Raw genomic sequence first — 14,494 nt, forward strand, 5'->3', positions numbered from 1 at the left:
CCTTACTGGAGATCTTCTCCAGAGTGGGTTTCCCCCAAGAAATGCTCACCGACCGAGGGACCCAGTTCATGTCGCGGCTGATGGAGTCCCTCTGTAAGCAAATGCAGGTGCAACATCTGGTGGCCAGCCCGTATCACCCACAGACTAATGGCCTGTGTGAGCGGTTCAATGGCACCTTAAAGCAGATGCTTAAGATGTTGGTCGACTCCCACGGGAGAGACTGGGAGCGTTACCTCCCACACCTCCTATTTGCTTACCGGGAGGTTCCGCAGGCCTCAACGGGGTTCTCCCCCTTTGAGCTCCTGTACGGGCGACGGGTACGGGGCCCCCTGGCTCTGGTGAAGGAAGCATGGGAAGGGGATTTGGCCACCCCCGAGGTGTCGGTCATCGAGTATGTCGTGCGCCACCGGGACAGGATGATGGCCTTGGCAAAGCTGGTGCAGGACAATATGGCCCAGGCCCAGGCCGACCAGAAGCGGTGGTACGACCAGAATGCTTGTGAGAGGACCTACCAGGTGGGTCAAAAGGTGTGGGTACTGGTCCCCGTACCACAGAACAAGCTTCAGGCAGCCTGGGAAGGTCCCTACTTCGTGCACCAGAAACTCAATGCCGTCACCTATCTGGTCACCCTGGATCACGCCCGTGGAAGGAGGAAGGCCTTCCACGTGAACATGATGAAGGCTCATCATGAGCGGGAAGCGACTGCCCACCCAGTGTGCAACCTTCCCGAGGAAGGAGAGGTAGAAACCCTCCTGGATCTGCTCACCCAAGCCAAGGCGGGTGGGTCCATCGAGGATGTGGGGGTTGGCCACCAGCTCACGGAGGACCAACGGTCCCAGCTGGGGACCACCCTGCACCCCTTCCGGGGGCTGTTCAGCAGCCTGCCCGGAAGGACTGAGATGGCTGTCCACGACGTGGACACTGGCGATCACCCGCCGATCCGGCGTTCAGCATATCGGGTCTCTTTCGAGGTGCAGGGAAACATGCGCCAAGAGATAGACGAGATGCTGAAGCTGGGGGTGATCCAGGCATCCAGCAGCGCGTGGGCCTCGCCTGTAGTCCTCGTACCAAAGAAGGACCGAACTACACGGTTCCGCGTGGACTACCGGGGGCTCAACGCTGTAACGGCCACCGATGCGTTCCCCATACCACGCATCGATGACCTGCTCGATCGGATGGCCGGGGCTAAGTACCTGACCATCATGGATCTGAGCCGGGGGTACTGGCAGATTCCTCTGACCCCCGCGGCAAGGGAACGCTCTGCCTTTATCACCCCTTTTGGACTGTACGAGTCCACAGTGATGCCATTCGGCATGAAGAATGCCCCTGCCACTTTTCAGCGGATGGTCAATACGCTGCTTGAGGGACTTGAAGGGTACGCGGCTGCGTACTTGGACGATATTGCAGTCTTCAGTCCCACTTGGGAGGATCACCTAGAGCACCTGCGGCAGGTGCTCGGTCGGATCCACCGGGCAGGCTTGACCATCAAGCCGGAAAAGTGCCAGCTGGGCATGAGTGAGGTCCTCTACCTGGGTCACCGGGTAGGCGGGGGGGTTCTGAAGCCAGAACCGGGGAAAGTGGATGCCATCGCATCCTGGCCCACTCCTAGGACCAAAAAGCAGGTGATGTCCTTCTTGGGGACCGCCGGGTACTATAGGAGGTTCGTCCCACACTATAGCACCCTGGCCAAGCCCCTGACGGACCTCACCAAGAAGAAGCTGCCCGTCGCAGTCGACTGGACAGTCGCCTGCGAGACAGCTTTCGGGGCACTCAAGGCCGCCCTAAGTAGCTCCCCTGTACTGCAAGCTGCCGACTTCGACCGGCCGTTTGTGGTACAGACCGACGCCAGTGACTTTGGCCTCGGTGCTGTGCTAAGTCAGGTCAACACGACAGGCCAGGAACATCCTGTCTTGTACCTGAGCAGGAAGCTACTGCCCCGGGAGGTGGCTTACTCCACGGTGGAAAAAGAATGCCTGGCAATTGTATGGGCCCTGCAGCGTCTGCAGCCCTACTTGTACGGGAGCCATTTCACCGTGGAGACGGACCACAACCCCCTCAGCTGGTTACACACGGTCTCTGGGTCGAATGGCAGGTTGCTACGCTGGAGCCTCGCTCTCCAGCAGTACCACTTCTCCATTCGCCACAGAAGAGGCCGTGACCACGGTAACGCTGACGGGTTATCCCGGCAAGGGGAGGGTGCAGAAGGACGCACGGGGGAACACAGGAATGTGCTACCCCCTCGCGCCCTCGTATAGGGGGAGGTGTGATGAACCTGTAGCCGCCATCTTGGTAATGATAAATCATATCCAGGGATGGCCACACTTCAGCAGCCCCCACCCTTGGGACCTTCTGTTAACACGTCAACTAGATAGTTTCCCCCCATCCAGGCTCCTGTAAGATAAGAAGCCTACTTAACACTTGAATGCTAGGAGCTTCAAAGACTTCGAGAGGAAACACAGCCAGCAGGGGGGGGTGCTTCGTCTATCTGTACCTGACCATTTGTCCCATAGGACTAGTTTCTTTGTCTGTCACAAGCATGGAGGCATAAGATATAGAAACATGAATAGTACACGCATGTTGCGTGGGATGGGCCAATAAAAAAATATCACGGTGTCCCGGAGCCATTGCGCACACAAGCCTCCGCGGTAGACGTTTGTACGTGCTCTGGAAGCCAAGATATAGCGCTGAGCCATTCCTGAGGACCGTATGGTATCATAATTGATATCAAAAGGTCGGTTACGGCGGCCCGAATCCGTGGGAACCCCTGTGGGTATCCTGAGACCATCCCAGAAGAAGTTATTGGGTTCCTTAGAATTTGGGCTTCTGATCGAAGTTAGACCTGAGGGTGGAGACTGAGTCAGCTGACCTCACCAGCAGTGGGCGGGACAGGGCAGGTAAGATAGCAGGACAGACAAGAGACAAGTCAGTTTTTGACCCAAGAGTGGTGTGCTGAACATCTGAGCACCAGCTGAGGCCACCAAGGGGAGGAGCAGTTTGACCATGCGGTGGTAGGCCTCAGCCTGTAACAAAGAACCGTGCCTGCGACCGCAGAATCCTCTCCCTGCGTCACAAGAAAATCAAGAAACCGGTAACTGATATGCTGTGGTGATTCTGTGTGTTGTATTCCATTGTTGTATAGTTTAGCCTGACCTTATACCTGTGTATATTTAGTTGTATATCGTGTATCTAGTGTATTATTATAATCAATTACCTCAAGTAATTGTGGGCCTGCCTTTTATTCTGCATAACGAACGCACGTCCGTGTGAGCTCGGCTCAAGCCAAAAACGCTACCCAGGGTTGGTTCCTGACCCGATATAGGCCCATTCACGGACTGGGCGTATATCTAAAATAGGGACTGGTGGCAGCATACCAACTGGGGATTGGGGAAGGCTGGTAGTGACGGTCGGAGGTTCAGATATATATATTCCTGGCGCGGCCAAGGAAGATATATATACCGCCCTCACTACAGAGGGCCCCGATACCCAGTAGGTTACAGGACAGTCTCCCTGGCGACCGCTTATCCTAGGTGCAGTTCCTTGACTGACCTGAGGCTAAGAGGGCGCTAGCGAGTTGTGCTGTGTAGTGACGTTACGGTTTAGTGACGTTGAAGGGATAACACACTACCGTGTTCCCTGCGCTGGTTGCAGCTTCCTGGCACTACTTTCTCTAGGTGCAGTACCTTGACTGACCTGAGAGGTAAGGGGGCGCCAGAGAGCTGCACCCACCGGCCGGCTTTCATCACAGCGGAGTAGCCCAGCTGTTAAGCAAGCTACACCACCTGTGGTTTGGACACTTAATTTTCTCAAAGGAAATGCTTCGGGCCCCGGGACACTCAGTGAAGAGCATCGGGGAGGTGCCCGAAGGAAAAGGGGCTGGGACTGGCGGTAGCATGCCTTGCGGCGGACCGCCAAGCTCGATCCTTATAAAAGCTTTTTAACTGCAGCAGCTTTAGTGGACGCTACTGGAGCTGGAATTACCGCGGTTGCTGGCACCAGACTTGCCCGCCAATAGATCCTTGTAAAAGGATTTAAAGTGTACTCATTCATATTACAGAGCTTAGACCTGCCTCCACCGCAGGGGGTCTTGACCCACCAGTGGACAGGCACCAGTATTAGGAGAGTGGGACTGGCCGTCAGGGTCCACCGCGGCTCTGGCACAAACCCAGCGACACGGAGGTCGCACGGGCAGGCGTGTCGGCTTCGCACTCCAGCGTAGTCCCTCTGCCCCCTCTTGCCCGTAACCTCAAAGGGATGCGCAAGCGGCTTTTCTTCCCAGGGCTGTTCCCCGCACAGTAGGAGGAACGTGGGGGAGCTCAGGTCGGCCTTCCACCGTACTCCCTTACCTCCTTTGCCCTCTTTCCTTCTTCCGCTCTCCATCTAACCCCTCGGCTCTGTGGTGTCCGCTCTCCCTCCAGCTCTCTCCTTCTCACAGGTGGACTACCACGTGTATTTACACTGTGGCAAATCTTTTGGGCCCAGGCACAAGAAGTCATCGAGCTAATGGATAATATATGCCCCCTTAGAAACGTCCATGACGACCCATTCGAGGAAGCAACTAAGCCCCTCAAATATTGAGCAGGTTCTGGAGCACCCCATGGGCAAACAGCGATCTATATAGTATGCTCCTTCCCAGAAGCAGCCCAATAGGCGGACACTATTCATAGGCACAGGTAGTAAGTAACCAGAACGCCCCCTCAATGTCTGTTTTGGCCATTAGGGTGCCCCTTCCCAACTTCTTGACCCACCTGATTGCCTTGTGAAAGGATGTACAGTATATACTACTGTACTTGGTTCTGCGTCGATGTTGTCGTTTACTGACCTGCCCCTTGGATATGACAAATGGTGGATTAGTCCGAATGTATTGGGTTCCGTTTTTGGCACAACTCTCAACGGGGATACCACTACGTCTTGTAAGGAAAGTGTTCTGAATGGAGCCGCCATTCTACCTAAAGATATTTATTTTTTTAATTTTCTTGTCACGACGTTTGGGTGTTGGTAGGCTGATTTTAGATTTTTAATCCAGCCTTTCTTGATTTTAGAAGGGCATGACATGCCTATATCTGTGTCACCTCCTCCTTTTACTCCTCCACCTCTTTTCTTTTCGCATGACTATATGTACTTGTCACTTTTTCATGTGTTAGTTGTGTCTTCTGAGCAGTTTGTCAGCTTTTGGAGGTGTTTTCTATGTGTTTCTATGTCTTTTTGTTTGCCTGCCATTGGGTTTAATGGTGTTCGACGAACAGTTCGGCGAACATACCGGTGTTCGACGAACCGAACCCGAACACTACAGGGGTGGCTCAACTCTAATAAAGACCCCTTAAAGTGACTTCAAATGTGTTGTGGTCCCTAAAAAAATGGTTTTGTAAATTTTGTTGGAAAAATGAGAAATCGCTGGTCAACTTTTAACCCTTATAACTCCCTAATTAAAAAAAAATTTTGGTTCCAAAATTGTGCTGATGTAAAGTAGACATGTGGGAAATGTTATTTATTAACTATTTTGTGTGACATATCTCTCTTTCTCTTATTTAAGGGCATAAAAATTAAAATTTTGAAAATTGAAAAATTTTCAAAATTTTTGCCAAATTTCTGTTTTTTTCACAAATAATCGCAAGTGATATCGAAGAAATTTTACCACAATCATGAATTACAATATGTCATGAAAAAAACAGTCTAAGAATCAGGGGGATCCGTTGAAGCATTCCAGAGTTATTGCATCATAAAGTGACAGTGGTCAGAATTGTAAAAATTGGCCTGGTCATTAACGTGCAAACCACTTTGGGTTGTAAAGGGGTTAATGAGAAAAAAAAAGAACTTTTTTGAATTTACCAAATGGCTGCAATGAAACAAAGAGTGAAAAATTTAAAGGGGTCTGAATACTTTCCCTACCCACTGTATATGTATGTCCCTTATCCTTGACCCCAACCTGGTATATGTCCTCCGTTCTGCCTCTGTTCTTTAGTGTACAGAAAAAAATAAACTATTACACTCACCAGGGGCGAACATAGAAGTGATGGGGCCCCATAACAGAAGTATAATGCACTCCCCATAATCCTCCATACAGTATAATGCACAGCCTATAGTCATCCATGTAGTATAATGCACAGCCCATAGTCATCCATGTAGTATAATGCACAGCCCATGGTCCATACATGTAGTGTAATGCACAGCCCATAGTCCATACATGTAGTGTAATGCACAGCCCATAGTCCATACATGTAGTATAATGCACAACCCATACATGTAGCATAATGCACAGCCCATACATGTAGTATAATGCACAGCCCATAGTCCACACATCTAGTATAATGCACAGCCCATAGTCATACATGTCGTATAATGCACAGCCCACAGTCATCCATGTAGTATAATGCACAGCCCATACTCTTACATGTAGTAGTGTGGCCAAGGGCAGGTGTACTCGCTGATTTAAAAAAAAACAAAAAAAACATTATACTCAGCTTCTCTCCACTCCCTCGCCTCACGGTGTCTTTTTGCTGGAGCTGCCAGCTGACTTCAGCCCCTAATGACGTACATGCCGATGTCAGCTGCTGGCCTCTGATAGGTCAGCAGCGTGTATTGTGGCACTTCAGCGGAATGTCAGTCCGAGAACACACATCCAGCTGAAGCAGGGGTTGGTGTTGGCTGGGCCCGGTCGCAGGAGCGACTGCGGTCATTAAGCCTCTCAATATAATGCTCTCATACATAGGCGGATTATAATGAGGGCAATCCAGGCTCTTCGGCCAGGCCAGCACTGCAGCAGTTAACTTCCCTGTGCTGGCCCGGCCGCGTCACAGCTAGGAGACACAGCCCTGTGCGCGGCTGTGTCTCCTAGCTGTGACGTCACGCAGTGCGCGCCCGGCCTGCACTGCTACTTACCACTGGAGAGGAGCAGGAGCCAGGAGGGCTGGAGCCGAGCCGGGGGATGGTGAGTGTGTGTGTCTGTGTGTGTGTATGTGTGTCTGTCTGTGTGTGTGTCTGTCTCTGTGTGTGTGTGTGTGTGTGTGTGTGCAGGCAGATATCATTGTGTGATGTCTGTTTATATGTATTTTTGTGTTTCAAATGTGTTTATGCGTGTATGTATATGTTTGTGTGTGTGTGTGTGCGTGACTGCGTGCGGCCTCCTGCTGAGTATAGATGGCGCCGTGCGGCCTCCTGCTGTCTCTGGGGGGGCGCCCTTGCGGCCTCCCGCCGTGTATAGATGGCTACGTGCGGCCTCCCGCCGTGTATAGATGGCTACGTGCGGCCTCCCGCCGTGTATAGATGGCTACATGCGGCCTCCCGCCGTGTATAGATGGCTACGTGCGGCTTCCCGCCGTGTATAGATGGCTACGTGCGGCCTCCCGCCGTGTATAGATGGCTACGTGCGGCCTCCCGCCGTGTATAGATGGCTACGTGCGGCCTCCCGCCGTGTATAGATGGCTACGTGCGGCCTCCCGCCGTGTATAGATGGCTACGTGCGGCCTCCCGTCGTGTATAGATGGCTACGTGTGGCCTCCCGCCGTGTATAGATGGGTACGTGCGGCCTCCCGCCGTGTATAGATGGCTATGTGCGGCCTCCTGCTGTGTATAGATGGCTACGTGTGCTCAATATTGAGACATACAATTAATGTAAGGCTATGTGCCCACGATGCAGAAATGCTCCGGATTTTTTTTGAGCATTTCTCTTCTCCCTGGCAGAAAAAACGCATGCGGATTGTACATGCTGATTGTACATGCGTTTTTCCTGCCAGGGACATGCAGATGTGAAGCGTTCTTCACATGCATTTCCGCATGCGGGTTATCAAGCGATTTTAGCATCACTTGGAAAGTGCTTGACAACTTGGTCACACTATATAAATCAATGCAACCGGCATGGATTTATATAGTGTGACCGTAAAAGAATGGTAAAACATAAATATACAATTACCTTCTGATAGCCTGCCGACGTCAGCGGTCGCGTGACCCATCACATGACTAAATGACGTCACGGCGGGTCCTTTTCAGACCATCGTGAGCTGCCGGCAAGCCAGGACACATCGGATAAAGACACCGGGGGCCATCAGAAGGTAAGTATGATATTTATTTTTTATTTTATTCTTTTTTTACAGGTTCCATGGTACCCGGGTCCAGAGGACAGTCTCCTCTTCTCCAAACCTGGGTACCATCCGCACATTGAAACGCATGGATTCTGCATGTACAGATGCAGTGATGCGGATTCCATGTGTTCCAATGCACGTCAATGGCAGTGAAAGCGCCGCGCTTCCGCAAAATAATTGGTAGTGCTGCGGATTTTTCCACAGTGATAATCCGCAGCGGAAATTTCCGCAGCATGTGCACAGCACATGTGGATTATCATTGGGGAACATGGCAGACCTTCTACCAAGCGTTTTTTAAGCATTTCTGCAGCGGAATTGCCGCTGCGGAAATGCTTGAAAAGCGCGTAGTGGGCACACAGCCTAAAAAAAATTATTGTAATTAATATTGTGCCAAATTAATTTCACGTGAACTATCACATGGGCCCTTGCTACTCTTAATCCACCCCTGCTCTCATAGTACCTCTATTTCCCCACACCGTATAATGTTCTCACAGTACCGCCATCTTCCCACATACAGTATAATGTACCCACAGTGCCGCAATCTTCCCACATACAGTATAATGTTGTCACAGTCCCGCCAACCCCCCATATACAATAATAATATTCCCATAATACCACCATCCCCCCCACATACAATATAATGATCCCACAGTACCACCATCCCCCCACATACAATATAATGATCCACAGTGCCGCCATCCCTTAATTTTATTTTATGTTTTTACACTTGGTTTTCTTTTTTTAGTGTTTTTCATGTAATATATGGAAGCCAACATAAAAATGCTAAAAGAAACATAATATCCAGGAAAAAAAACACTGTACAAGGAGACATTAGCATCAAATAACTCCTGTCTTGGTGTTCTTACAAACAAGCTCTTATAAATGAGATGTAACGTGATAAAAGATTACAACCTGGGAAAGACGGGAAACATTCATCCAGACAGCCGGTGATGATGTAGTTAGTGACGGACTCTGGTCAAATTTGTTTCTAGAGCCGTATTAGAAGATGAAGATCTCATCCTCATCATGAAGTTGTTATTTCTCATGCCATGTGTAATGTACAGTGGTGGCTAAAAGTATTGGCACCCCTGCAATTATGTCAGATAATACTCAGTTTCTTCCTGAAAATGATTGCAATCACAAATTCTTTGGCATTATTATCTTCATTTAATTTGTCTTCAATGAAAAAAACACAAAAAGAATTGTCCTAAAGCCAAATTGGATACAATTCCACACCAAACCTAACAAAAGGGGGTGGACAAAAGTATTGGCACTGTTTGAAAAATCATGTGATGCTTCTCTAATTTGTGTAATTAACAGCACCTGTAACTTACCTGTGGCACCTAACAGGTGTTGGCAATAACTAAATCACACTTGCAGCCAGTTAACATGGATTAAAGTTGACTCAACCTCTGTCCTGTGTCCTTGTGTGTATCACATTGAGCATGGAGAAAAGAAAGAAGACCAAAGAACTGTCTGAGGACTTGAGAAACCAAATTGTGAGGAAGCATGAGCAATCTCAAGGCTACAAGTCCATCTCCAAAGACCTGAATGTTCCTGTGTCTTCCGACTAAAGAACCTCGACTAACATCCAAACAAGTTCAAGCTGCCCTGCAGTCCGAGGGTACAACAGTGTCAACCCGTACTATCCGTCGGCGTCTGAATGAAAAGGGACTGTATGGTAGGATACCCAGGAAGACCCCACTTCTTACCCCGAGACATAAAAAAGCCAGGCTGGAGTTTGCCAAAACTTACCTGAGAAAGCCTAAAACGTTTTGGAAGAATGTTCTCTGGTCAGATGAGACAAAAGTAGAGCTTTTTGGCAAAAAGCATCAACATAGAGTGTACAGGAAAAAAAAAGAGGCATTCAAAGAAAAGAACACGGTCCCTACAGTCAAACATGGCGGAGGTTCCCTGATGTTTTGGGGTTGCTTTGCTGCCTCTGGCAATGGACTGCTTGACAGTGTGCATGGCATAATGAAGTCTGAAGACTACCAACAAATTTTGCAGCATAATGTAGGGCCCAGTGTGAGAAAGCTGGGTCTCCCTCAGAGGTCATGGGTCTTCCAGCAGGACAATGACCCAAAACACACTTCCAAAAGCACTATAAAATGGTTTGAGAGAAAGCACTGGAGACTTCTAAGGTGGCCAGCAATGAGTCCAGACCTGAATCCCATAGAACACCTGTGGAGAGATCTCAAAATGGCAGTTTGGAGAAGGCACCCTTCAAATATCAGGGACCTGGAGCAGTTTGCCAAAGAAGAATGGCCTACAATTCCAGCAGAGCATTGTAAGAAATTCATTGATGGTTACCAGAAGCGGTTGTTCGCAGTTATTTTGGCTAAAGGTTGTGCAACCAAGTATTAGGCTGAGGGTGCCAATACTTTTGTCTGGCCCATTTTTGGAGTTTTGTGTGAAATGATCAATGATTTGATTTTTGCTTCATTCTCTTTTGTGTTTTTCCCTTGCAAGCAAATTAAATGAAGATAATAATACCAAAGAATTTGTGATTGCAATCATTTTCAGGAAGAAACTGAGTATTATCTGACAGAATTGCAGGGGTGCCAATACTTTTGGCCACCACTGTATATGACGAGAATTAGCTTTCTGGAAGATGAGTCTATAAGAAATGTATTCAGCTGCAGACTCCGAGGAACAAACTGCTTGTTGTCTGTGGCCTAAAATATATAGGTTTTATTAGTATGTCAGGGACAAAAGCAGAATGTTGTAAAATAATAAAAATACCATTGCTGATTGGGTTTCTGGGTGATTCTTACTGAAGCAGTGGCCAACTTAGTCAGTGATTGGAAGTATGGAGGAGATGTCTAAGTCAGCCAATCAACTTATATTCCACTCCATAAAAGATTAGAGAATACAACACCTACACATTCTATCTTCTGATATATTTCCCTTATTGTCTCCAGTAATTGTATTAATACACAGAATTCTTTACGATGTTCCATCGGCTCATCTTCTCCTCATTCAGGTCTCTACAATATCGGATCCTCTCAGTGAAGATATTCTATATTAAGAGAATTTTTCTGAATCACCTATCAAGGATGGATATGGACAGAGACAAGATGGCGGAGCGGATATTACACCTCACCCTAGAGATCCTCTTCCGGCTTACTGGAGAGGTGAGAGATTCTGATGATGTCACATTACATCATTCTTATCTATGGGAATAACAGATGGACAGAACTGGAGAGGTGAGGACTCTAGAAATGTCTGGAGGGAGATTTATTAATGTGTCTCTCCATAACCAGGATTACACAGTAGTGAAGAAGACCTCTAGTGATCGCTATCAGGACCCTGTGTCTGAGGGATGGGGAAGACCCCTGAGCTCAATCACAGGGCCCCCACGTCACCCCCTGATACATGAGGACATCAATGACCAGAAGATCCTAGAACTCGCCTACAAGATGATTGAGCTGCTGACTGGAGAGGTGACACTGCTGGGAATGCTGGGACATTATACAATAACACTATGAAGGGATCGGGGGGGTGACGATATCATTGTATGTGTCAGGTTCCTATAAGGTGTCAGGATGTCGCTGTCTATTTCTCCATGGAGGAGTGGGAGTATTTAGAAGGACACAAAGATCTGTACAAGGACGTCATGATGGAGGTTCCCCAGCCCCTCACATCTCCAGGTAATAGACAGGACTAAATACACACAGCCAATAATTATCTTATCTAATTATGTGTAAAAAATTAATTCAGTCCCTGTATGTTTCCTCCAGATATATCCAGTAAGAGGACAACACCAGAGAGATGTCCCCGTCCTCTTCTTCCACAGGACTGTAAACAAGAAGATCCCAATGTTCCTCAGGATCATCAGGTAGATGGAGAGGTGTCATGAGATCTCCCCTATGATGTGTAGACGGCTGTAAAGGTCTTGTGCTCAGTCTTGTTTTATCCACCAGTATTATATGTTTTATATTTGTGTAATGAGAATGGTGGAGATGGCAGGATTAGAGCTGATCATAGATGGGACTTCTCCATCTGTCTGTGAGTTTTACAATATTTGTTTCAGGGTGAAGATCTGACCCATATTAATACTACAGAGACATATGTGAGGGGTGATGAGCGGTGTAAAGAGGAGATTCCTACATATGACTACCCAGGTGAGTAGTGACCACTAAATGCAGAGAAGTCACAGATTCTTCTCAGTCCCCGTCTGTGGCTGTTTTATCGGTGGTGTAGTCCGGCCGTTTCACAATCGTGTGACCACCATTTTACTTCTAGATCACAACATTTTAGTCCATCCAAAAATGTTCACATTACTTTGTGTAATTGTAAAAGACCTTTTCTGTAGAACTTACAACCTGGAGGATCCACCTACCCCCTGGGATTAGGAGACGCTGACCGTTACCTGCCCAGATCTGTAAACTACAAAGCCAAATGGCAGCGTACGTAGAATGTGCTGACAAAAATCACTTGAAGAAAAATTATAATGGACCTCTTAGAGAAAGCGGAGGGTAATGATGGTGTTGGCTTCCTAGATCCCTGATATCTTATTGGATGAATCTACCTTCTCTCCCTTCTGTGCTGCTGAATGTCCTCATATGGTCCCTACAAGACCAGGTCCAGTCTTTCTGGCCAAACTTCACTTTTATTATCGACAACATTAAATGTGCAGTGAGGGCCAAGTGTGAATTTCTGTACAATAACAACAGACCTTCCCTTTATTCTGACTTTTCAGTTTCTTATCAAACCAACTAACTTCAAATAGTATTGCGATAAACTACATAAAAAACATTACACCTGTGCCATGATACATATCTAAGCTGTGCGTGGCTGACGGCTGTAATATACATTTATTCACGCCTGCAGGAGATGTGTTGGCATGGCTCCAGCCCTGGTTTCATGGATTCACTTCACGCCATAAATTCCATTATGTTTTCAGTCCTAAAGAATTCAGATTACTGCACAATCTCTCCTGAAATGGGGGCGCTAATACTTTCTCTACTCCTCTGCTCAGGACTCATAGTAGCTCCAATGGTCCACCATAAATGAGTGCAATTCCGGTTTAGATCTGAAGTTCTCTCCCCTGATAAATACGTTGTTGTTAGGGATGTAACATATCTTTTATTCTGTATTTTTTTCCAGGTTCATTTTGTATGATAGCTTTAATGTGGTGGGATTGGCCTCTGTAACTCCCTGGTAGTCTTTAAAAGAAGGTCTCCATTACGTCTTCTCAATACCCGAGGGCTAAATTTAAGACACCTCGGCTCTGCACTATTATAAAAAGTTCTCCTTCAATGTCTAATATTTCTTCTTGAAACTCGTTGGCCATTATCATAGTTTAGATTGCCAAGAGCCACCAAGCCCCATACTCTAATTACCCCAGAGAGGTTTCACCACTAGTTACTCATTTTTTACTGATGGAGACTGTTGAGTTTGATCATTTCAGTAGATGTGTTATTGTCTATACTCATAGTTTTTGACTACAGTAGTTAGTGCCCAAAATACTCTGATTTAACCCCTTCCTGCAGTTTTGTGTTCCTAATCAGGCCCCATTTTTTAAATCTGACGTGTGTCACTTTATATGGTGATAACTTTGGAAATCTTCACAAAGGATAATAGGAAACAAATGGACCTTACAGATTATTTTCCAACTTCTCTTGAATCCGACAATCCCCTATATACGGTTGTACACTACTGTCTGGGCACAAGGCAGGTTAAGAAGGGAAGGAGCGACATTTAGCTATTTGAATGCAGATCTTGCTGGAATAGTTTGCGGACACAATGTATTGGGGGCACTGTTCATGGTCACCTGGCAACGCAAAAGATGGCCACCACGAACAGGCTTGGCTCTATCTACTCCAGATCCCAGGGATTGCCTTGCTCATCACCCTTTAACGTCAAGAAGAATAGTCAGATAGCCGGGTCAGAACCAGGAGGGCAGAGAAAATACAAAATCAGAAGACACCAGTAGTCAGTAAACGGGCCGATGTCACAACTGGAAACAAATACACAAGCCGGGAGCTGAGCACAGAGGACTGAACCAGAGGAGAACAAGGCTGTATCTGGCAGCCCCCGGCAATATGCTTCCAGCTTTAGTAGGGTGCGGTGCTCTCCAAATGGCTGAAGCAGGGAGCAGATTACTCCAGCTGGACAGCACACACACCCATACTGCCAGACTGGAGGGTACTACTGGTCCCAGGAACCCTAATCTTAGTGGCTGGACAGAACCTGCGCTGCCCAGAGCTTCTGATTCTGACGTCTCCTCCATCACCAGCGCCGCCTGCAGAATGAATAAGACGCTTCCTGGTGACAGAAGCAGATGTCTCAGGAGCAGATCCCACAGGAGATGGGACCCACCATTTGCGGAAGCCCTAATATAACAAAATGGTAGAAAACCAGAGCAGTAGAAATCCTCATAAAGTGACTCCATTTTGGAAATTATAACCCTC

The sequence above is a fragment of the Phyllobates terribilis genome, unplaced genomic scaffold (assembly GCF_046119375.1).
Source record: "Phyllobates terribilis strain yellow unplaced genomic scaffold, ASM4611937v1 Scaffold_5__5_contigs__length_657084704, whole genome shotgun sequence".
Classification (NCBI taxonomy): Eukaryota; Metazoa; Chordata; class Amphibia; order Anura; family Dendrobatidae; genus Phyllobates; species Phyllobates terribilis.